The 26,084-nt window shown below is 30.7% G+C and overlaps 1 protein-coding gene across 10 annotated transcripts in view; it reads left to right on the plus strand.

Annotated features, from left to right (window-relative positions):
* The window catches only part of LOC145260677 (neuroglobin-1-like), a 783,991-nt gene that overhangs the window by 99,393 nt on the left and 658,514 nt on the right, over window positions 1–26,084 (plus strand). For 3 of the 10 annotated variants that reach the window (XM_080119056.1, XM_080119054.1, XM_080119043.1), the window contains exon 1: window positions 24,308–24,736. The exons of 5 other annotated variants lie outside the window; for them this stretch is intronic. The gene's annotated coding sequence lies outside the window, so the exon portion shown is untranslated. Of the gene's footprint in view, window positions 1–24,307; window positions 24,737–25,292 lie in introns of those variants that run through there. 2 more of the 10 variants (XM_080119055.1, XM_080119042.1) reach the window with 1 other exon arrangement.

The following is a 26,084-nucleotide window of genomic DNA, read 5'->3' on the forward strand; positions in this document are numbered from 1 at the left end:
TGTAATTTTATTGTTCTACCCTGTACATATGTAATTTTATTGTTCTACCCTGTACATATGCAATTTTGTTGTTCCACTCTGTACATATACAATTTTATTGTTCTACCCTGTACATATACAATTTTATGGTTCTACCCTGTACATATGTAATTTTATTGTTCTACCCTGTACATATGTAATTTTATTGTTCTACCCTGTACATATACAATTTTATTGTTGCACCCTGTACATATACAATTTTATTGTTCTACCCTGTACATATGTAATTTTTTTGTTCCACCCTGTACATATGCAATTTTATCGTTCCACCCTGTACATATGCAATTTTATTGTTCTACCCTGTACATATACAATTTTATTGTTCTACCCTGTACATATGCAATTTTATCGTTCCACCCTGTACATATGCAATTTTATTGTTCTACCCTGTACATATACAATTTTATTGTTCTACCCTGTACATATGCAATTTTATTGTTCCACCCTGTACATATGCAATTTTATTGTTCTACCCTGTACATATACAATTTTATTGTTCCACCCTGTACTATGTAATTTTATTGTTCCACCCTGTACATATACAATTTTATTGTTCTACCCTGTACATATACAATTTTATTGTTCTACCCTGTACATATACAATTTTATTGTTCTACCCTGTACATATGTAATTTTATTGTTCTACCCTGTACATATGCAATTTTATTGTTCTACCCTGTACATATGCAATTTTATTGTTCTACCCTGTACATATGTGATTTTATTGTTCTACCCTGTACATATGTAATTTTATTGTTCCACCCTGTACATATACAATTCTATTGCTCTACCCTGTACTTATGTAATTTTATTGTTCTACTCTGTACATATGCAATTTTATTGTTCCACCCTGTACATATGCAATTTTATTGTTCTACCCTGTACATGTGCAATTTTATTGTTCTACCCTGTACATATGTAATTTTATTGTTCTACCCTGTACATATACAATTTTATTGTTCTACCCTGTACATATGTAATTTTATTGTTCTACCCTGTACATATGCAATTTTATTGTTCTACCCTGTACATATGTAATTTTATTGTTCTACCCTGTACATGTGCAATTTTATTGTTCTACCCTGTACATATGTAATTTTATTGTTCTACCCTGTACATATACAATTTTATTGTTCTACCCTGTACATATGTAATTTTATTGTTCTACCCTGTACATATGTAATTTTATTGCTCTACCCTGTACATATGTAATTTTATTGTTCTACCCTGTACATATGCAATTTTATTGTTCTACCCTGTACATATGTAATTTTATTGTTCTACCCTGTACATATGTAATTTTATTGCTCTACCCTGTACATATGTAATTTTATTGTTCTACCCTGTATATATGTAATTTTATTGTTCCACCCTGTACATATGCAATTTTATTGTTCCACTCTGTACATATGCAATTTTATTGTTCCACCCTGTACATATGCAATTATATTGTTCCACCCTGTACATATGCAATTTTATTGTTCCACCCTGTACATATACAATTTTATTGTTCTACCCTGTACATATACAATTTTATTGTTCTACCCTGTACATATGCAATTTTATTGTTCTACCCTGTACATATGCAAATTTTTTGATCTACCCTGTACATATTCAATTTTATTGTTCTACCCTGTACATATGTAATTTTATTGTTCTACCCTGTACATATGCAATTTTGTTGTTCCACCCTGTACATATACAATTTTATTGTTCTACCCTGTACATATACAATTTTATTGTTCTACCCTGTACATATGTAATTGTATTGTTCTACCCTGTACATATGTAATTTTATTGTTCCACCCTGTACATATGCAATTTTATTGTTCCAATCGGTACATATGCAATTTTATTGTTCTACCCTGTACATATGCAATTTTATTGTTCTACCCTGTACATATGTAATTTTATTGTTCTACCCTGTACATATGTAATTTTATTGTTCTACCCTGTACATATGCAATTTTGTTGTTCCACCCTGTACATATACAATGTTATTGTTCTACTCTGTACATATACAATTTTATTGTTCTACCCTGTACATATGTAATTTTATTGTTTTACCCTGTACATATGTAATTTTATTGTTCCACCCTGTACATATGCAATTTTATTGTTCCACTCTGTACATATGCAATTTTATTGTTCCACCCTGTACATATACAATTTTATTGTTCTACCCTGTACATATGTAATTTTATTGTTCTACCCTGTACATATGTAATTTTATTGTTCTACCCTGTACATATGCAATTTTGTTGTTCCACCCTGTACATATACAATTTTATTTTTCTACCCTGTACATATGTAATTTTATTGTTCTACCCTGTACATATGTAATTTTATTGTTCTACCCTGTACATATGCAATTTTGTTGTTCCACCCTGTACATATGTAATTTTATTGTTCTACCCTGTACATATGCAATTTTATTGTTCCACCCTGTACATATGCAATTATATTGTTCCACCCTGTACATATGCAATTTTATTGTTCCACCCTGTACATATACAATTGTATTGTTCTACCCTGTACATATACAATTTTATTGTTCTACCCTGTACATATACAATTTTATTGTTCTACCCTGTACATATGTAATTTTATTGTTCTACCCTGTACATATGCAATTTTGTTGTTCCACCCTGTACATATACAATTTTATTGTTCTACCCTGTACATATACAATTTTATTGTTCTACCCTGTACATATGTAATTTTATTGTTCTACCCTGTACATATGTAATTTTATTGTTCTACCATGTACATATACAATTTTATTGTTCCACCCTGTACATATACAATTTTATTGTTCTACCCTGTACATATGCAATTTTATTGTTCTACCCTGTACATATGCAATTTTATTGTTCCACCCTTTACATGTGTAATTTTATTGTTCTACCCTGTACATATGCAATTTTATTGTTCTACCCTTTACATATGCAATTTTATTGTTCTACCCTGTACATATGCAATTTTATTGTTCCACCCTGTACATATCTAATTTTATTGTTCTACCCTGTACATATGTAATTTTATTGTTCTACCCTGTACATATGTAATTTTATTGTTCCACCCTGTACATATGTAATTTTATTGTTCTACCCTGTACATATTCAATTTTATTGTTCTACCCTGTACATATGCAATTTTATTGTTCCACCCTGTACATATGTAATTTTATTGTTCTACCCTGTACATATGCAATTTTATTGTTCAACCCTGTACATATCTAATTTTATTGTTCTACCCTGTACATATGTAATTTTATTGTACTACCCTGTACATATGCAATTTTATTGTTCCACCCTGTACATATCTAATTTTATTGTTCTACCCTGTACGTATGTAATTTTATTGTTCTACCCTGTACATATTCAATTTTATTGTTCTACCCTGTACATATGTAATTTTATTGTTCCACCCTGTACATATGTAATTTTATTGTTCTACCCTGTACATATGCAATTTTATTGTTCCACCTTGTACATATGTAATTTTATTGTTCTACCCTGTACATATGCAATTTTATTGTTCTACCCTGTACATATGCAATTTTATTGTTCTACCCTGTACATATGCAATTTTATTGTTCTACCCTGTACATATGTTATTTTTTTGTTCTACCCTGTACATATGTAATTTTATTGTTCTACCCTGTACATATGCAATTTTATTGTTCTACCCTGTACATATGCAATTTTATAGTTCTACCCTGTACATATGTTATTTTTTTGTTCTACCCTGTACATATGTAATTTTATTGTTCTACCCTGTACATATGCAATTTTATTGTTCTACCCTGTACATATGCAATTTTATTGTTCTACCCTGTACATATGCAATTTTATTGTTCTACCCTGTACATATGCAATTTTATTGTTCTACCCTGTACATATGTGATTTTATTGTTCTACCCTGTACATATGCAATTTTATTGTTCTACCCTGTACATATGCAATTTTATTGTTCTACCCTGTACATATGTTATTTTTTTGTTCTACCCTGTACATATGTAATTTTATTGTTCTACCCTGTACATATGCAATTTTATTGTTCTACCCTGTACATATGTAATTTTATTGTTCTACCCTGTACATATGCAATTTTATTGTTCTACCCTGTACATATGCAATTTTATTGTTCTACCCTGTACATATGTGATTTTATTGTTCTACCCTGTACATATGTAATTTTTTTGCTCTACCCTGTACATATGTAATTTTATTGTTCTACCCTGTACATATACAATTCTATTGGTCTACCCTGTACTTATGTAATTTTATTGTTCTACTCTGTACATATGCAATTTTATTGTTCCACCCTGTACATATGCAATTTTATTGTTCTACCCTGTACATGTGCAATTTTATTGTTCTACCCTGTACATATGTAATTTTATTGTTCTACCCTGTACATATACAATTTTATTGTTCTACCCTGTACATATGTAATTTTATTGTTCTACCCTGTACATATGCAATTTTATTGTTCTACCCTGTACATATGTAATTTTATTGTTCTACCCTGTACATATGTAATTTTATTGCTCTACCCTGTACATATGTAATTTTATTGTTCTACCCTGTATATATGTAATTTTATTGTTCCACCCTGTACATATGCAATTTTATTGTTCCACTCTGTACATATGCAATTTTATTGTTCCACCCTGTACATATGCAATTATATTGTTCCACCCTGTACATATGCAATTTTATTGTTCCACCCTGTACATATACAATTTTATTGTTCTACCCTGTACATATACAATTTTATTGTTCTACCCTGTACATATGCAATTTTATTGTTCTACCCTGTACATATGCAAATTTTTTGATCTACCCTGTACATATTCAATTTTATTGTTCTACCCTGTACATATGTAATTTTATTGTTCTACCCTGTACATATGCAATTTTGTTGTTCCACCCTGTACATATACAATTTTATTGTTCTACCCTGTACATATACAATTTTATTGTTCTACCCTGTACATATGTAATTGTATTGTTCTACCCTGTACATATGTAATTTTATTGTTCTACCCTGTACATATGCAATTTTATTGTTCCACTCTGTACATATGCAATTTTATTGTTCTACCCTGTACATATGCAATTTTATTGTTCTACCCTGTACATATGTAATTTTATTGTTCTACCCTGTACATATGTAATTTTATTGTTCTACCCTGTACATATGCAATTTTGTTGTTCCACCCTGTACATATACAATGTTATTGTTCTACTCTGTACATATACAATTTTATTGTTCTACCCTGTACATATGTAATTTTATTGTTTTACCCTGTACATATGTAATTTTATTGTTCCACCCTGTACATATGCAATTTTATTGTTCCACTCTGTACATATGCAATTTTATTGTTCCACCCTGTACATATACAATTTTATTGTTCTACCCTGTACATATGTAATTTTATTGTTCTACCCTGTACATATGTAATTTTATTGTTCTACCCTGTACATATGCAATTTTGTTGTTCCACCCTGTACATATACAATTTTATTGTTCCACCCTGTACATATACAATTTTATTGTTCTACCCTGTACATATGTAATTTTATTGTTCTACCCTGTACATATGTAATTTTATTGTTCCACCCTGTACATATGCAATTTTATTGTTCCACTCTGTACATATGCAATTTTATTGTTCCACCCTGTACATATGCAATTATATTGTTCCACCCTGTACATATGCAATTTTATTGTTCCACCCTGTACATATACAATTGTATTGTTCTACCCTGTACATATACAATTTTATTGTTCTACCCTGTACATATTCAATTTTATTGTTCTACCCTGTACATATGTAATTTTATTGTTCTACCCTGTACATATGCAATTTTGTTGTTCCACCCTGTACATATACAATTTTATTGTTCTACCCTGTACATATACAATTTTATTGTTCTACCCTGTACATATGTAATTTTATTGTTCTACCCTGTACATATGTAATTTTATTGTTCTACCCTATACATATACAATTTTATTGTTGTTCCCTGTACATATACAATTTTATTGTTCTACCCTGTACATATGTAATTTTATTGTTCCACCCTGTACATATGCAATTTTATTGTTCCACTCTGTACATATGCAATTTTATTGTTCTACCCTGTACATATACAATTTTATTGTTCTACCCTGTACATATGTAATTTTATTGTTCTACCCTGTACATATGCAATTTTGTTGTTCCACCCTGTACATATACAATTTTATTTTTCTACCCTGTACATATACAATTTTATTGTTCTACCCTGTACATATTCAATTTTATTGTTCTACCCTGTACATATGCAATTTTGTTGTTCCACCCTGTACATATGCAATTTTATTGTTCTACCCTGTACATATACAATTTTATTGTTCTACCCTGTACCTATGTAATTTTATTGTTCTACCCTGTACATATGTAATTTTATTGTTCTACCCTGTACATATGCAATTTTATTGTTCCACCCTGTACATATGTAATTTTATTGTTCTACCCTGTACATATGCAATTTTATTGTTCCACTCTGTACATATGCAATTTTATTGTTCTACCCTGTACATATACAATTATATTGTTCTACCCTGTACATATGCAATTTTATTGTACCACTCTGTACATATGCAATTTTATTGTTCTACCCTGTACATATACAATTTTATTGTTCTACCCTGTACATATGCAATTTTATTGTTCCACCCTGTACATATACAATTTTGTTGTTCTACCCTGTACATATGAAATTTTATTGTTCTACCCTGTACATATGCAATTTTATTGTTCCACTCTGTACATATACAATTTTATTGTTCCACCCTGTACATATGTAATTTTATTGTTCTACCCTGTACATATGCAATTTTATTGTTCAACCCTGTACATATACAATTTTATTGTTCCACCCTGTACATATGCAATTTTATTGTTCCACCCTGTACATATGTAATTTTATTTTTCTACCCTGTACATATGCAATTTTGTTGTTCCACCCTGTACCTATACAATTTTATTGTTCTACCCTGTACATATACAATTTTATTGTTCTACCCTGTACATATGTAATTTTATTGTTCTACCCTGTACATATGTAATTTTATTGTTCCACCCTGTACATATGTAATTTTATTGTTCTACCCTGTACATATACAATTTTATTGTTCTACCCTGTACATATACAATTTTATTGTGCTACCCTGTACATATGTAATTTTATTGTTCTACCCTGTACATATGCAATTTTATTGTTCTACCCTGTACATATGCAATGTTATTGTTCTACCCTGTACATATACAATTTTATTGTTCTACCCTGTACATATGCAATTTTATTGTTCTACCTTGTACATATGCAATTTTATTGTTCCACCCTGTACATATGTAATTTTATTGTTCTACCCTGTACATATGCAATTTTGTTGTTCCACCCTGTACCTATACAATTTTATTGTTCTACCCTGTACATATACAATTTTATTGTTCTACCCTGTACATATGCAATTTTATTGTTCTACCCTGTACATATGCAATTTTATTGTTCTACCCTGTACATATGTAATTTTATTGTTCTACCCTGTACATATACAATTTTATTGTTCTATCCTGTACATATGTAATTTTATTGTTCCACCCTGTACATATGTAATTTTATTGTTCTACCCTGTACATATGTAATTTTATTGCTCCACCCTGTACATATGTAATTTTATTGTTCTACCCTGTACATATGTAATTTTATTGCTCCACCCTGTACATATGTAATTTTATTGTTCCACCCTGTACATATACAATTTTATTGTTCTACCCTGTACATATACAATTTTATTGTTCTACCCTGTACATATGCAATTTTATTGTTCTACCCTGTACATATACAATTTTATTGTTCTACCCTGTACATATTCAATTTTATTGTTCTACCCTGTACATATGTAATTTTATTGTTCCACCCTGTACATATGTAATTTTATTGTTCCACCCTGTACATATGTAATTTTGTTGTTCTACCCTGTACATATACAATTGAATTGTTCTACCCTGTACATATACAATTTTATTGTTCTACCCTGTACATATGTAATTTTATTGCTCCACCCTGTACATATGTAATTTTATTGTTCCACCCTGTACATATACAATTTTATTGTTCTACCCTGTACATATACAATTTTATTGTTCTACCCTGTACATATGCAATTTTATTGTTCCACTCTGTACATATGCAATTTTATTGGTCCACTCTGTACATGTGCAATTATATTGTTCCACCCTGTACATATGCAATTTTATTGTTCCACCCTGTACATATACAATTTTATTGTTCCACCCTGTACATATACAATTTTATTGTTCTACCCTGTACATATGCAATTTTATTGTTCTACCCTGTACATATGCAATTTTTTTGTTCTACCCTGTACATATTCAATTTTATTGTTCTACCCTGTACATATGTAATTTTATTGTTCTACCCTGTACATATTCAATTTTGTTGTTCCACCCTTTACATATACAATTTTTTTGTTCCACCCTGTACATATACAATTTTATTGTTCTACCCTGTACATATGTAATTTTATTGTTCTACCCTGTACATATGTAATTTTATTGTTCTACCCTGTACATATGCAATTTTATTGTTCCACTCTGTACATATGCAATTTTATTGTTCTACCCTGTACATATACAATTTTATTGTTCTACCCTGTACATATGTAATTTTATTGTTCTACCCTGTACGTATGTAATTTTATTGTTCTACCCTGTACATATGCAATTTTGTTGTTCCACCCTGTACATATACAATGTTATTGTTCTACTCTGTACATATACAATTTTATTGTTCTACCCTGTACATATGTAATTTTATTGTTCTACCCTGTACATATGTAATTTTATTGTTCCACCCTGTACATATACAATTTTATTGTTCCACCCTGTACATATGTAATTTTATTGTTCTACCCTGTACATATGTAATTTTATTGCTCCACCCTGTACATATGTAATTTTATTGTTCTACCCTGTACATATGTAATTTTATTGCTCCACCCTGTACATATGTAATTTTATTGTTCCACCCTGTACATATACAATTTTATTGTTCTACCCTGTACATATACAATTTTATTGTTCTACCCTGTACATATGCAATTTTATTGTTCTACCCTGTACATATACAATTTTATTGTTCTACCCTGTACATATTCAATTTTATTGTTCTACCCTGTACATATGTAATTTTATTGTTCCACCCTGTACATATGTAATTTTATTGTTCCACCCTGTACATATGTAATTTTGTTGTTCTACCCTGTACATATACAATTTAATTGTTCTACCCTGTACATATACAATTTTATTGTTCTACCCTGTACATATGTAATTTTATTGCTCCACCCTGTACATATGTAATTTTATTGTTCCACCCTGTACATATACAATTTTATTGTTCTACCCTGTACATATACAATTTTATTGTTCTACCCTGTACATATGCAATTTTATTGTTCCACCCTGTACATATGTAATTTTATTGTTCTACCCTGTACATATACAATTTTATTGTTCTACCCTGTACATATACAATTTTATTTTTCTACCCTGTACATATGCAATTTTATTGTTCTACCCTGTAAATATGTAATTTTATTGTTCCACCCTGTACATATGCAATTTTATTGTTCCACTCTGTACATATGCAATTTTATTGGTCCACTCTGTACATGTGCAATTATATTGTTCCACCCTGTACATATGCAATTTTATTGTTCCACCCTGTACATATACAATTTTATTGTTCCACCCTGTACATATACAATTTTATTGTTCTACCCTGTACATATACAATTTTATTGTTCTACCCTGTACATATGCAATTTTTTTGTTCTACCCTGTACATATTCTATTTTATTGTTCTACCCTGTACATATGTAATTTTATTGTTCTACCCTGTACATATTCAATTTTGTTGTTCCACCCTTTACATATACAATGTTTTTGTTCTACCCTGTACATATACAATTTTATTGTTCTACCCTGTACATATGCAATTTTATTGTTCTACCCTGTACATATGTAATTTTATTGTTCTACCCTGTACATATGCAATTTTATTGTTCCACTCTGTACATATGCAATTTTATTGTTATACCCTGTACATATACAATTTTATTGTTCTACCCTGTACATATGTAATTTTATTGTTCTACCCTGTACATATGTAATTTTATTGTTCCACCCTGTACATATACAATTTTATTGTTCCACTCTGTACATATGCAATTTTATTGTTCCACCCTGTATATATACAATTTTATTGTTCTACCCTGTACATATGTAATTTTATTGTTCTACCCTGTACATATGTAATTTTATTGTTCTACCCTGTACATATGCAATTTTGTTGTTCCACCCTGTACATATACAATTTTATTGTTCTACCCTGTACATATACAATTTTATTGTTCTACCCTGTACATATGTAATTTTATTGTTCTACCCTGTACATATGCAATTTTATTGTTCCACCCTGTACATATGCAATTTTATTGTTCCACTCTGTACATATGCAATTTTATTGTTCCACCCTGTACATATGCAATTTTATTGTTCCACCCTGTACATATGCAATTTTATTGTTCCACCCTGTACATATACAATTTTATTGTTCTACCCTGTACATATACAATTTTATTGTTCTACCCTGTACATATACAATTTTATTGTTCTACCCTGTACATATTCAATTTTATTGTTCTACCCTGTACATATGTAATTTTATTGTTCTACCCTGTTCATATGCAATTTTATTGTTCCACCCTGTACATATACAATTTTATTGTTCTACCCTGTACATATACAATTTTATTGTTCTACCCTGTACATATGTAATTTTATTGTTCTACCCTGTACATATGTAATTTTATTGTTCTACCCTGTACATATACAATTTTATTGTTGCACCCTGTACATATACAATGTTATTGTTCTACCCTGTACATATACAATTTTATTGTTCTACCCTGTACATATGTAATTTTATTGTTCTACCCTGTACATATGCAATTTTATTGTTCCACCCTGTACATATGCAATTTTATTGTTCCACTCTGTACATATGCAATTTTATTGTTCCACCCTGTACATATGCAATTTTATTGTTCCACCCTGTACATATGCAATTTTATTGTTCCACCCTGTACATATACAATTTTATTGTTCTACCCTGTACATATACAATTTTATTGTTCTACCCTGTACATATACAATTTTATTGTTCTACCCTGTACATATTCAATTTTATTGTTCTACCCTGTACATATGTAATTTTATTGTTCTACCCTGTACATATGCAATTTTATTGTTCCACCCTGTACATATACAATTTTATTGTTCTACCCTGTACATATACAATTTTATTGTTCTACCCTGTACATATGTAATTTTATTGTTCTACCCTGTACATATGTAATTTTATTGTTCTACCCTGTACATATGTAATTTTATTGTTCTACCCTGTACATATGCAATTTTATTGTTCCACCCTGTACATATACAATTTTATTGTTCTACCCTGTACATATACAATTTTATTGTTCTACCCTGTACATATTCAATTTTATTGTTCTACCCTGTACATATGTAATTTTATTGTTCTACCCTGTACATATGCAATTTTGTTGTTCTACCCTGTACATATGCAATTTTATTGTTCCACCCTGTACATATGTAATTTTATTGTTCTACCCTGTACATATGTAATTTTATTGTTCTACCCTGTACATATGTAATTTTATTGTTCCACCCTGTACATATGCAATTTTATTGTTCCACCCTGTACATATGCAATTTTATTGTTCTACCCTGTACATATGCAATTTTATTGTTCTACCCTGTACATATACAATTTTATTGTTCTACCCTGTACATATGCAATTTTATTGTTCTACCCTGTACATATTCAATTTTATTGTTCTACCCTGTACATATGTAATTTTATTGTTCTACCCTGTACATATGCAATTTTGTTGTTCCACCCGTTACATATGCAATTTTATTGTTCTACCCTGTACATATGCAATTTTATTGTTCTACCCTGTACATATGTAATTTTATTGTTCTACCCTGTACATATGCAATTTTATTGTTCTACCCTGTACATATACAATTTTATTGTTCTACCCTGTACATATGTGATTTTATTGTTCTACCCTGTACATATGCAATTTTATTGTTCCACCCTGTACATATGCAATTTTATTGTTCTACCCTGTACATATGCAATTTTATTGTTCCACCCTGTACATATGCAATTTAATTGTTCCACTCTGTACATATGTAATTTTATTGTTCTACCCTGTACATATGCAATTTTGTTGTTCCACCCTGTACATATACAATTTTATTGTTCTACCCTGTACATATACAATTTTATTGTTCTACCCTGTACATATGTAATTTTATTGTTCTACCCTGTACATATGTAATTTTATTTTTCTACCCTGTACATATACAATTTTATTGTTGCACCCTGTACATATACAATTTTGTTGTTCTACCCTGTACATATACAATTTTATTGTTCTACCCTGTACATATGAAATTTTATTTTTCTACCCTGTACATATGCAATTTTGTTGTTCTACCCTGTACATATGCAATTTTATTGTTCCACCCTGTACATATGTAATTTTATTGTTCTACCCTGTACATATGTAATTTTATTGTTCCACCCTGTACATATACAATTTTATTGTTCTACCCTGTACATATGCAATTTTATTGTTCTACCCTGTACATATTCAATTTTATTGTTCTACCCTGTACATATGTAATTTTATTGTTCTACTCTGTACATATGCAATTTTGTTGTTCCACCCTGTACATATGCAATTTTATTGTTCTACCCTGTACATATACAATTTTATTGTTCTACCCTGTACATATGCAATTTTATTGTTGTACCCTGTACATATGCAATGTTATTGTTCCACCCTGTACATATGTAATTTTTTTGTTCTACCCTGTACATATGCAATTTTGTTGTTCCACCCTGTACATATACAATTTTATTGTTCTACCCTGTACATATACAATTTTATTGTTCTACCCTGTACATATGTAATTTTATTGTTCTACCCTGTACATATGTAATTTTATTGTTCTACCCTGTACATATACAATTTTATTGTTGCACCCTGTACATATACAATGTTATTGTTCTACCCTGTACATATACAATTTTATTGTTCTACCCTGTACATGTGTAATTTTATTGTTCTACCCTGTACATATGTAATTTTATTGTTCCACCCTGTACATATGCAATTTTATTGTTCCACTCTGTACATATGCAATTTTATTGTTCTACCCTGTACATATACAATTTTATTGTTCTACCCTGTACATATGTAATTTTATTGTTCTACCCTGTACATATGCAATTTTATTGTTCCACCCTGTACATATACAATTTTATTGTTCTACCCTGTACATATACAATTTTATTGTTCTACCCTGTACATATTCAATTTTATTGTTCTACCCTGTACATATGTAATTTTATTGTTCTACCCTGTACATATGCAATTTTGTTGTTCTACCCTGTACATATGCAATTTTATTGTTCCACCCTGTACATATGTAATTTTATTGTTCTACCCTGTACATATGTAATTTTATTGTTCCACCCTGTACATATACAATTTTATTGTTCTACCCTGTACATATGCAATTTTATTGTTCTACCCTGTACATATACAATTTTATTGTTCTACCCTGTACATATACAATTTTATTGTTCTACCCTGTACATATTCAATTTTATTGTTCTACCCTGTACATATGTAATTTTATTGTTCTACCCTGTACATATGTAATTTTATTGTTCTACCCTGTACATATTCAATTTTATTGTTCTACCCTGTACATATACAATTTTATTGTTCCACCCTGTACATATTCAATTTTATTGTTCCACCCTGTACATATGCAGTTTTATTGTTCTACCCTGTACATATGAAATTTTATCGTTCCACCCTGTACATATGTAATTTTATTGTTCTACCCTGTACATATGCAATTTTATTGTTCTACCCTGTACATATACAATTTTATTGTTCCACCCTGTACATATTCAATTTTATTGTTCCACCCTGTACATATGCAATTTTATCGTTCCACCCTGTACATATGTAATTTTATTGTTCTACCCTGTACATATGCAATTTTATTGTTCTACCCTGTACATATGCAATTTTATTGTTCTACCCTGTACATATACAATTTTATTGTTCTACCCTGTACATATGCAATTTTATTGTTCTACCCTGTACATATGAAATTTTATCGTTCCACCCTGTACATATGTAATTTTATTGTTCTACCCTGTACATATGCAATTTTATTGTTCTACCCTGTACATATACAATTTTATTGTTCCACCCTGTACATATTCAATTTTATTGTTCCACCCTGTACATATGCAATTTTATCGTTCCACCCTGTACATATGTAATTTTATTGTTCTACCCTGTACATATGCAATTTTATTGTTCTACCCTGTACATATGCAATTTTATTGTTCTACCCTGTACATATACAATTTTATTGTTCTACCCTGTACATATGCAATTTTATTGTTCTACCCTGTACATATGTAATTTTATTGTTCTACCCTGTACATATGCAATTTTATTGTTCTACCCTGTACATATGCAATTTTATTGTTCTACCCTGTACATATACAATTTTATTGTTCTACCCTGTACATATGTAATTTTATTGTTCTACCATGTACATATGCAATTTTATTGTTCCACCCTGTACATATGCAATTTTATTGTTCTACCCTGTACATATGCAATTTTATTGTTCCACTCTGTACATATGCAATTTTATTGTTCTACCCTGTACATATACAATTTTATGTTTCTACCCTGTACATATGCAATTTTATTGTTCCACTCTGTACATATGCAATTTTATTGTTCTACCCTGTACATATACAATTTTATTGTTCTACCCTGTACATATGTAATTTTATTGTTCTACCCTGTACATATGTAATTTTATTGTTCTACCCTGTACATATGCAATTTTGTTGTTCCACCCTGTACATATACAATTTTATTGTTCTACCCTGTACATATACAATTTTATTGTTCTACCCTGTACATATGTAATTTTATTGTTCTACCCTGTACATATGTAATTTTATTGTTCCACCCTGTACATATGCAATTTTATTGTTCCACTCTGTACATATGCAATTTTATTGTTCCACCCTGTACATATGCAATTATATTGTTCCACCCTGTACATATTCAATTTTATTGTTCCACCCTGTACATATACAATTTTATTGTTCTACCCTGTACATATACAATTTTATTGTTCTACCCTGTACATATACAATTTTATTGTTCTACCTTGTACATATACAATTTTATTATTCTACCCTGTACATATGCAATTTTATTGTTCTACCCTGTACATATGCAATTTTATTGTTCCACCCTGTACATATACAATTTTATTGTTCTACCCTGTACATATACAATTTTATTGTTCTACCCTGTACATATACAATTTTATTGTTCTACCCTGTACATATGCAATTTTATTGTTCTACCCTGTACATATGCAATTTTATTGTTCTACCCTGTACATATGTAATTTTATTGTTCCACCCTGTACATATGTAATTTTATTGTTCTACCCTGTACATATGCAATTTTGTTGTTCCACCCTGTACATATACAATTTTATTGTTCTACCCTGTACATATACAATTTTATTGTTCTACCCTGTATATATGTAATTTTATTGTTCTACCCTGTACATATGCAATTTTATTGTTCTACCCTGTACATATGTAATTTTATTGTTCTACCCTGTACATATGTAATTTTATTGTTCTAACCTGTACATATACAATTTTATTGTTCTACCCTGTACATATGCAATTTTATTGTTCTACCCTGTACATATGCAATTTTATTGTTCCACCCTGTACATATACAATTTTATTGTTCTACCCTGTACATATACAATTTTATTGTTCTACCCTGTACATATGCAATTTTATTGTTCTACCCTGTACATATGCAATTTTATTGTTCTACCCTGTACATATGTAATTTTATTGTTCCACCCTGTACATATGTAATTTTATTGTTCTACCCTGTACATATGCAATTTTGTTGTTCCACCCTGTACATATACAATTTTATTGTTCTACCCTGTACATATACAATTTTATTGTTCTACCCTGTACATATTCAATTTTATTGTTCTACCCTGTACATATGTAATTTTATTGTTCTACCCTGTACATATGCAATTTTGTTGTTCTACCCTGTACATATGCAATTTTATTGTTCCACCCTGTACATATGTAATTTTATTGTTCTACCCTGTACATATGTAATTTTATTGTTCCACCCTGTACATATACAATTTTATTGTTCTACCCTGTACATATGCAATTTTATTGTTCTACCCTGTACATATTCAATTTTATTGTTCTACCCTGTACATATGTAATTTTATTGTTCTACCCTGTACATATGTAATTTTATTGTTCTACCCTGTACATATTCAATTTTATTGTTCTACCCTGTACATATACAATTTTATTGTTCCACCCTGTACATATTCAATTTTATTGTTCCACCCTGTACATATGCAGTTTTATTGTTCTACCCTGTACATATGAAATTTTATCGTTCCACCCTGTACATATGTAATTTTATTGTTCTACCCTGTACATATGCAATTTTATTGTTCTACCCTGTACATATACAATTTTATTGTTCCACCCTGTACATATTCAATTTTATTGTTCCACCCTGTACATATGCAATTTTATCGTTCCACCCTGTACATATGTAATTTTATTGTTCTACCCTGTACATATGCAATTTTATTGTTCTACCCTGTACATATGCAATTTTATTGTTCTACCCTGTACATATACAATTTTATTGTTCTACCCTGTACATATGCAATTTTATTGTTCTACCCTGTACATATGTAATTTTATTGTTCTACCCTGTACATATGCAATTTTATTGTTCTACCCTGTACATATGCAATTTTATTGTTCTACCCTGTACATATACAATTTTATTGTTCTACCCTGTACATATGTAATTTTATTGTTCTACCATGTACATATGCAATTTTATTGTTCCACCCTGTACATATGCAATTTTATTGTTCTACCCTGTACATATGCAATTTTATTGTTCCACTCTGTACATATGCAATTTTATTGTTCTACCCTGTACATATACAATTTTATGTTTCTACCCTGTACATATGCAATTTTATTGTTCCACTCTGTACATATGCAATTTTATTGTTCTACCCTGTACATATACAATTTTATTGTTCTACCCTGTACATATGTAATTTTATTGTTCTACCCTGTACATATGTAATTTTATTGTTCTACCCTGTACATATGCAATTTTGTTGTTCCACCCTGTACATATACAATGTTATTGTTCTACCCTGTACATATACAATTTTATTGTTCTACCCTGTACATATGTAATTTTATTGTTCTACCCTGTACATATGTAATTTTATTGTTCCACCCTGTACATATGCAATTTTATTGTTCCACTCTGTACATATGCAATTTTATTGTTCCACCCTGTACATATGCAATTATATTGTTCCACCCTGTACATATTCAATTTTATTGTTCCACCCTGTACATATACAATTTTATTGTTCTACCCTGTACATATACAATTTTATTGTTCTACCCTGTACATATACAATTTTATTGTTCTACCTTGTACATATACAATTTTATTATTCTACCCTGTACATATGCAATTTTATTGTTCTACCCTGTACATATGCAATTTTATTGTTCCACCCTGTACATATACAATTTTATTGTTCTACCCTGTACATATACAATTTTATTGTTCTACCCTGTACATATACAATTTTATTGTTCTACCCTGTACATATGCAATTTTATTGTTCTACCCTGTACATATGCAATTTTATTGTTCTACCCTGTACATATGTAATTTTATTGTTCCACCCTGTACATATGTAATTTTATTGTTCTACCCTGTACATATGCAATTTTGTTGTTCCACCCTGTACATATACAATTTTATTGTTCTACCCTGTACATATACAATTTTATTGTTCTACCCTGTATATATGTAATTTTATTGTTCTACCCTGTACATATGCAATTTTATTGTTCTACCCTGTACATATGTAATTTTATTGTTCTACCCTGTACATATGCAATTTTATTGTTCTACCCTGTACATATGCAATTTTATTGTTCTACCCTGTACATATGCAATTTTATTGTTCCACCCTGTACATATACAATTTTATTGTTCTACCCTGTACATATACAATTTTATTGTTCTACCCTGTACATATGTAATTTTATTGTTCTAACCTGTACATATACAATTTTATTGTTCTACCCTGTACATATACAATTTTATTGTTCCACCCTGTACATATACAATTTTATTGTTCCACCCTGTACATATACAATTTTATTGTTCCACCCTGTACATATACAATTTTATTGTTCCACCCTGTACATATGCAATTTTATTGTTCCACCCTGTACATATACAATTTTATTGTTCTACCCTGTACATATACAATTTTATTGTTCTACCCTGTACATATGTAATTTTATTGTTCTAACCTGTACATATACAATTTTATTGTTCTACCCTGTACATATGCAATTTTATTGTTCTACCCTGTACATATGCAATTTTATTGTTCCACCCTGTACATATACAATTTTATTGTTCTACCCTGTACATATACAATTTTATTGTTCTACCCTGTACATATACAATTTTATTGTTCTACCCTGTACATATGCAATTTTATTGTTCTACCCTGTACATATGCAATTTTATTGTTCTACCCTGTACATATGTAATTTTATTGTTCCACCCTGTACATATGTAATTTTATTGTTCTACCCTGTACATATGCAATTTTGTTGTTCCACCCTGTACATATACAATTTTATTGTTCTACCCTGTACATATACAATTTTATTGTTCTACCCTGTACATATGTAATTTTATTGTTCTACCCTGTACATATGCCATTTTATTGTTCTACCCTGTACATATGTAATTTTATTGTTCTACCCTGTACATATGTAATTTTATTGTTCTACCCTGTACATATACAATTTTATTGTTCTACTCTGTACATATGCAATTTTATTTTTCTACCCTGTACATATGCAATTTTATTGTTCTACCTTGTACATATGTAATTTTATTGTTCTACCCTGTACATATGTAATTTTATTGTTCCACCCTGTACATATGTAATTTTAGTGTTCCACCCTGTACATATGTAATTTTATTGTTCTACCCTGTACATATGTAATTTTATTGTTCTACCCTGTACATATGTAATTTTATTGTTCTACCCTGTACATATGCAATTTTATTGTTCTACCCTGTACATATGCAATTTTATTGTTCCACCCGGTACATATACAATTTTATTGTTCTACCCTGTACATATACAATTTTATTGTTCTACCCTGTACATATACAATTTTATTGTTCTACCCTGTACATATGCAATTTTATTGTTCTACCCTGTACATATGCAATTTTATTGTTCTACACTGTACATATACAATTTTATTGTTCTACCCTGTACATATACAATTTTATTGTTCTACCTTGTACATATACAATTTTATTGTTCTACCCTGTACATATGCAATTTTATTGTTCTACCCTGTACATATGCAATTTTATTGTTCCACCCTGTACATATACAATTTTATTGTTCTACCCTGTACATATACAATTTTATTGTTCTACCCTGTACATATACAATTTTATTGTTCTACCCTGTACATATGCAATTTTATTGTTCTACCCTGTACATATGCAATTTTATTGTTCTACCCTGTACATATGTAATTTTATTGTTCCACCCTGTACATATGTAATTTTATTGTTCTACCCTGTACATATGCAATTTTGTTGTTCCACCCTGTACATATACAATTTCATTGTTCTACCCTGTACATATACAATTTTATTGTTCTACCCTGTACATATGTAATTTTATTGTTCTACCCTGTACATATGCAATTTTATTGTTCTACTCTGTACATATGTAATTTTATTGTTCTACCCTGTACATATGTAATTTTGTTGTTCCACCCTGTACATATGCAATTTTATTGTTCTACCCTGTACATATGCAATTTTATTGTTCTACCTTGTACATATGTAATTTTATTGTTCTAACCTGTACATATGTAATTTTATTGTTCCACCCTGTACATATGTAATTTTATTGTTCTACCCTGTACATATGCAATTTTATTGTTCTACCTTGTACGTATGTAATTTTATTGTTCTAACCTGTACATATACAATTTTTTTGTTCTACCCTGTACATATGCAATTTTATTGTTCTACCCTGTACATATGCAATTTTATTGTTCCACCCTGTACATATACAATTTTATTGTTCTACCCTGTACATATACAATTTTATTGTTCTACCCTGTACATATACAATTATATTGTTCTACCCTGTACATATGCAATTTTATTGTTCTACCCTGTACATATGCAATTTTATTGTTCTACCCTGTACATATGTAATTTTATTGTTCCACCCTGTACATATGTAATTTTATTGTTCTACCCTGTACATATGCAATTTTGTTGTTCCACCCTGTACATATACAATTTTATTGTTCTACCCTGTACATATACAATTTTATTGTTCTACCCTGTACATATGTAATTTTATTGTTCTACCCTGTACATATGCCATTTTATTGTTCTACCCTGTACATATGTAATTTTATTGTTCTAACCTGTACATATACAATTTTATTGTTCTACTCTGTACATATGCAATTTTATTTTTCTACCCTGTACATATGCAATTTTATTGTTCTACCTTGTACATATGTAATTTTATTGTTCTACCCTGTACATATGTAATTTTATTGTTCCACCCTGTACATATGTAATTTTAGTGTTCCACCCTGTACATATGTAATTTTATTGTTCTACCCTGTACATATGTAATTTTATTGTTCTACCCTGTACATATACAATTTTATTGTTCTACCCTGTACATATACAATTTTATTGTTCTACCCTGTACATATGCAATTTTATTGTTCTACCCTGTACATATGCAATTTTATTGTTCCACCCGGTACATATACAATTTTATTGTTCTACCCTGTACATATGCAATTTTATTTTTCTACCCTGTACATATACAATTTTATTGTTCTACCCTGTACATATGCAATTTTATTGCTCCACCCTGTACATATACAATTTTATTGTTCTACCCTGTACATATGCAATTTTATTTTTCTACCCTGTACATATACAATTTTATTGTTCTACCCTGTACATATGTAATTTTATTGTTCTACCCTGTACATATACAATTTTATTGTTCTACCCTGTACATATGTAATTTTATTGTTCTACCCTGTACATATGCAATTTTATTGTTCTACCCTGTACATATGCAATTTTATTGTTCTACCCTGTACATATGTAATTTTATTGTTCCACCCTGTACATATGTAATTTTATTGTTCTACCCTGTACATATACAATTTTATTGTTCCACCCTGTACATATACAATTTTATTGTTCCACCCTGTACATATGCAATTTTATTGTTCCACCCTGTACATATGCCATTTTATTGTTCCACCCTGTACATATGTAATTTTATTGTTCTACCCTGTACATATGAAATTTTATTGTTCAACCCTGTACATATGCAGTTTTATCGTTCCACCCTGTACATATGCAGTTTTATCGTTCCACCCTGTACATATACAATTTTATCGTTCCACCCTGTACATATACAATTTTATTGTTCAACCCTGTACATATGCAATTTTATCGTTCCACCCTGTACATATACAATTTTATTGTTCAACCCTGTACATATGCAATTTTATCGTTCCACCCTGTACATATACAATTTTATCGTTCCACCCTGTTCATATGCAATTTTATCGTTCAAGCCTGTACATATACAATTTTATTGTTCCACCCTGTACATATGCAATTTTATCGTTCAACCCTGTACATATGTAATTTTATTGTTCCACCCTGTACATATACAATTTTATCGTTCAACCCTGTACATATGTAATTTTATTGTTCCACCCTGTACATATGCAATTTTATCGTTCAACCCTGTACATATGCAATTTTATTGTTCCACCCTGTACATATGCAATTTTATTGTTCCACCCTGTACATATGCAATTTTATTGTTCCACCCTGTACATATGCAATTTTATTGTTCCACCCTGTACATATACAATTTTATCGTTCAACCCTGTACATATGTAATTTTATTGTTCCACCCTGTACATATACAATTTTATTGTTCAACCCTGTACATATACAATTTTATCGTTCAACCCTGTACATATGTAATTTTATTGTTCTACCCTGTACATATACAATTTTATCGTTCAACCCTGTACATGTGCAATTTTATTGTTCCACCCTGTACATATACAATTTTATTGTTCCACCCTGTACATATGCAATTTTATCGTTTAACCCTGTACATATGCAATTTTATCGTTCCACCCTGTACATATGCAATTTTATCGTTCCACCCTGTACATATGCAATTTTATTGTTCCACTCTGTACATATGCAATTTTATCGTTCCACCCTGTACATATACAATTTTATTGTTCAACCCTGTACATATGCAGTTTTATCGTTCCACCCTGTACATATGCAGTTTTATCGTTCCACCCTGTACATATACAATTTTATTGTTCAACCCTGTACATATGCAATTTTATTGTTCCACCCTGTACATATGTAATTTTATTGTTCTACCCTGTACATATGAAATTTTATTGTTCAACCCTGTACATATGCAGTTTTATCGTTCCACCCTGTACATATGCAGTTTTATCGTTCCACCCTGTACATATACAATTTTATCGTTCCACCCTGTACATATGCAATTCTATCGTTCAACCCTGTACATATGCAATTTTATCGTTCCACCCTGTACATATGCAATTTTATCGTTCCACCCTGTACATATGCAATTTTATCGTTCCACCCTGTACATATGAAATTTTATTGTTCAACCCTGTACATATGCAGTTTTATCGTTCCACCCTGTACATATGCAATTTTATCGTTCCACCCTGTACATATACAATTTTATCGTTCCACCCTGTACATATGCAATTTTATCGTTCCACCCTGTACATATGCAATTTTATCGTTCCACCCTGTACATATGCAATTTTATCGTTCCACCCTGTACATATACAATTTTATCGTTCCACCCTGTACATATGTAATTTTATTGTTCTACCCTGTACATATGCAATTTTATCGTTCCACCCTGTACATATGCAATTTTATCGTTCCACACTGTACATATGCAATTTTATCGTTCCACACTGTACATATGCAATTTTATCGTTCCACCCTGTACATATGCAATTTTGTTGTTCCACCCTGTACATATGCAATTTTATCGTTCCACACTGTACATATGCAATTTTCTCGTTCCACACTGTACATATGCAATTTTATCGTTCCACCCTGTACATATGCAATTTTATCGTTCCACCCTGTACATATGCAATTTTATCGTTCCACCCTGTACATATGCAATTTTATCGTTCCACACTGTACATATGCAATTTTATCGTTCAACCCTGTACATATGCAATTTTATTGTTCCACCCTGTACATATGCAATTTTATTGTTCCACCCTGTACCTATGCAATTTTATCGTTCCACCCTGTACATATGCAATTTTATCGTTCCAGCCTGTACATATGCAATTTTATCGTTCCACCCTGTACATATGCCATTTTATCGTTCCACACTGTACATATGCAATTTTATCGTTCAACCCTGTACATATGCAATTTTATCGTTCCACCCTGTACATATGCACTTTTTTTGTTCCACCCTGTACATATGCAGTTTTATTGTTGCACAGTGTACATATTTTATTTTGCTTTCTTTGTTGATTAAAATCATCGCTTGTAAAAGTTTCCTCGAAATGTAAGCAATCAACATGCCAGATTTATTTTAACAGACAGACATGTAGAAATTTGTTGTATAGATAAATCATTCACATTCTTCTGTTTACCGACTGCAGAAGCATTTGGCGATGCGGATGTATGCGATTGGTTCTGTGTTGGAAAGGTTATTTCTACCGGGCAAATACTTTGTTTTTTCCAAAGAAATTCGCCAACTCGAAAGAATATGCTGCGTTGGAAGTTGCAAACAAGTAAAAAGAAAATCCGAAAATGTCGGGTGTAGGATGGTATTCCTTAGCAGTAAGAAAAATGGTGTGATTAAATTGAGGATAAGATTGTGAATTATCACAAAGAATGGTTCACGGCCAATCAGAATCAGCCTAAGATACGCTGAATACACACACAAAAAAATCATCCCGCTGATTTAAAAAAGAAAAAAAAAAAAGAAATTGTTTTCAAATGTTTGCGTTTCGGAAGGGAGGCCGTTTTTCTAACCATTGCGCCGATAACTGTATCAGCAGTGCGAGTAGAGAAAATGCCGCTTGCTTTCAGCAGTGAACACCCGTATTTAGTAGTAAGCGCTGTTGATGTTTTGGTTTGGAGTGAAAGGCACGGTCTTTTGCTGCGAAAGCAGTTTAGGAATTGAGTTGTCCACTTTTTAAGCAAACATAATTATAACTACAAACTCCAAACGCACATACCACTCTCTCCCTTTCCCCTCTTTTTCTTTATATATATATATATATATTTATATATATATATATATATATATATTTATATATATATATGTGTGTGTGTGTGTGTGTGTGTGTGTGTGTGTGTGTGTGTTTATGAAAGAACCCAAGGAAAATGCTCAATTATGAATATAAATGAAAAATAAGTGCTTTTTAGAAACCAACGGTATCGATGTAATTCTGATCCCATGTAATATATACACATACATACACACGCGCACACACTCGCGCGCACACACGCACACACACACACACACACACACACATATATATATATATATATATATATATATATATATATATATATATGTATATGTATATATATGTATATATATATATTTATATATATGTATATATATATATATATATATATATATATGTATGTATATGTATATATATTCTCTTTTCTGTCTCGGGAAAAAATCGATACCAACTGTACATTGATCCAAGAGCTGATCAATTACCAACCGTGATTCGACGCCGGGATAAGCAGAGAAAGACTGGTGTTATTGCAGAATTTTCCTTCTCCTATCATAGTTGACCATCGAAATCTTGAGAGTCTAGTCTGCCTTACTATTAAATCCAGTGCTGGAAGGAAGTGTTTTAGGGGTCGATGCTGGTGATCGACCTTAAAACTGAGAAAGGGAGACATAGACATAAATACGGCAATAGCAACGGAGGAAAAAAAAAAACACGCGTCTGCATAAAAATATAAAGAATCTATGCAATGCATTTATATTGGTTGCCAACTCGTGGAATCCCGACAGAATACGAACCCGGCTGGCAGAATTTGATTGTGAATGAGATATAGAATTGTTTTAACAAAATAGTCAGTCTGAAAACATTCATGAGACGATAAGCCAAACTTCGAGACAGAGGAGCAGTGTATTATAATTTTAACGAAAAAAACCGTAAAAAGCGAAAATAAGGGGTTACAATTCGGCCTCTGTGGTGTATTCATTTTTTATCCTAAAAAAGAAAAAAGAAAAAAGAAAAAAGAAAAACGAAAAAAAAGGAAAGATAAGAAAAAAAAAACAACAGAAAAAAAACAAAGACCAAAAAAAAAATGGCGGTTAATTTACGCATACGCAAAAAATACGAACCGATTCCAATACTTTCTAAACGCTTGTTATTTGTTCCTTGTGTTTTTGTTTCTTCTTATCTGTATATGAACATAGGGGGTGCCTG

This window comes from Euprymna scolopes, chromosome 36 (assembly GCF_053919585.1).
Source record: "Euprymna scolopes isolate OS-2025 chromosome 36, ASM5391958v1, whole genome shotgun sequence".
Taxonomy (NCBI): Eukaryota; Metazoa; Mollusca; class Cephalopoda; order Sepiida; family Sepiolidae; genus Euprymna; species Euprymna scolopes.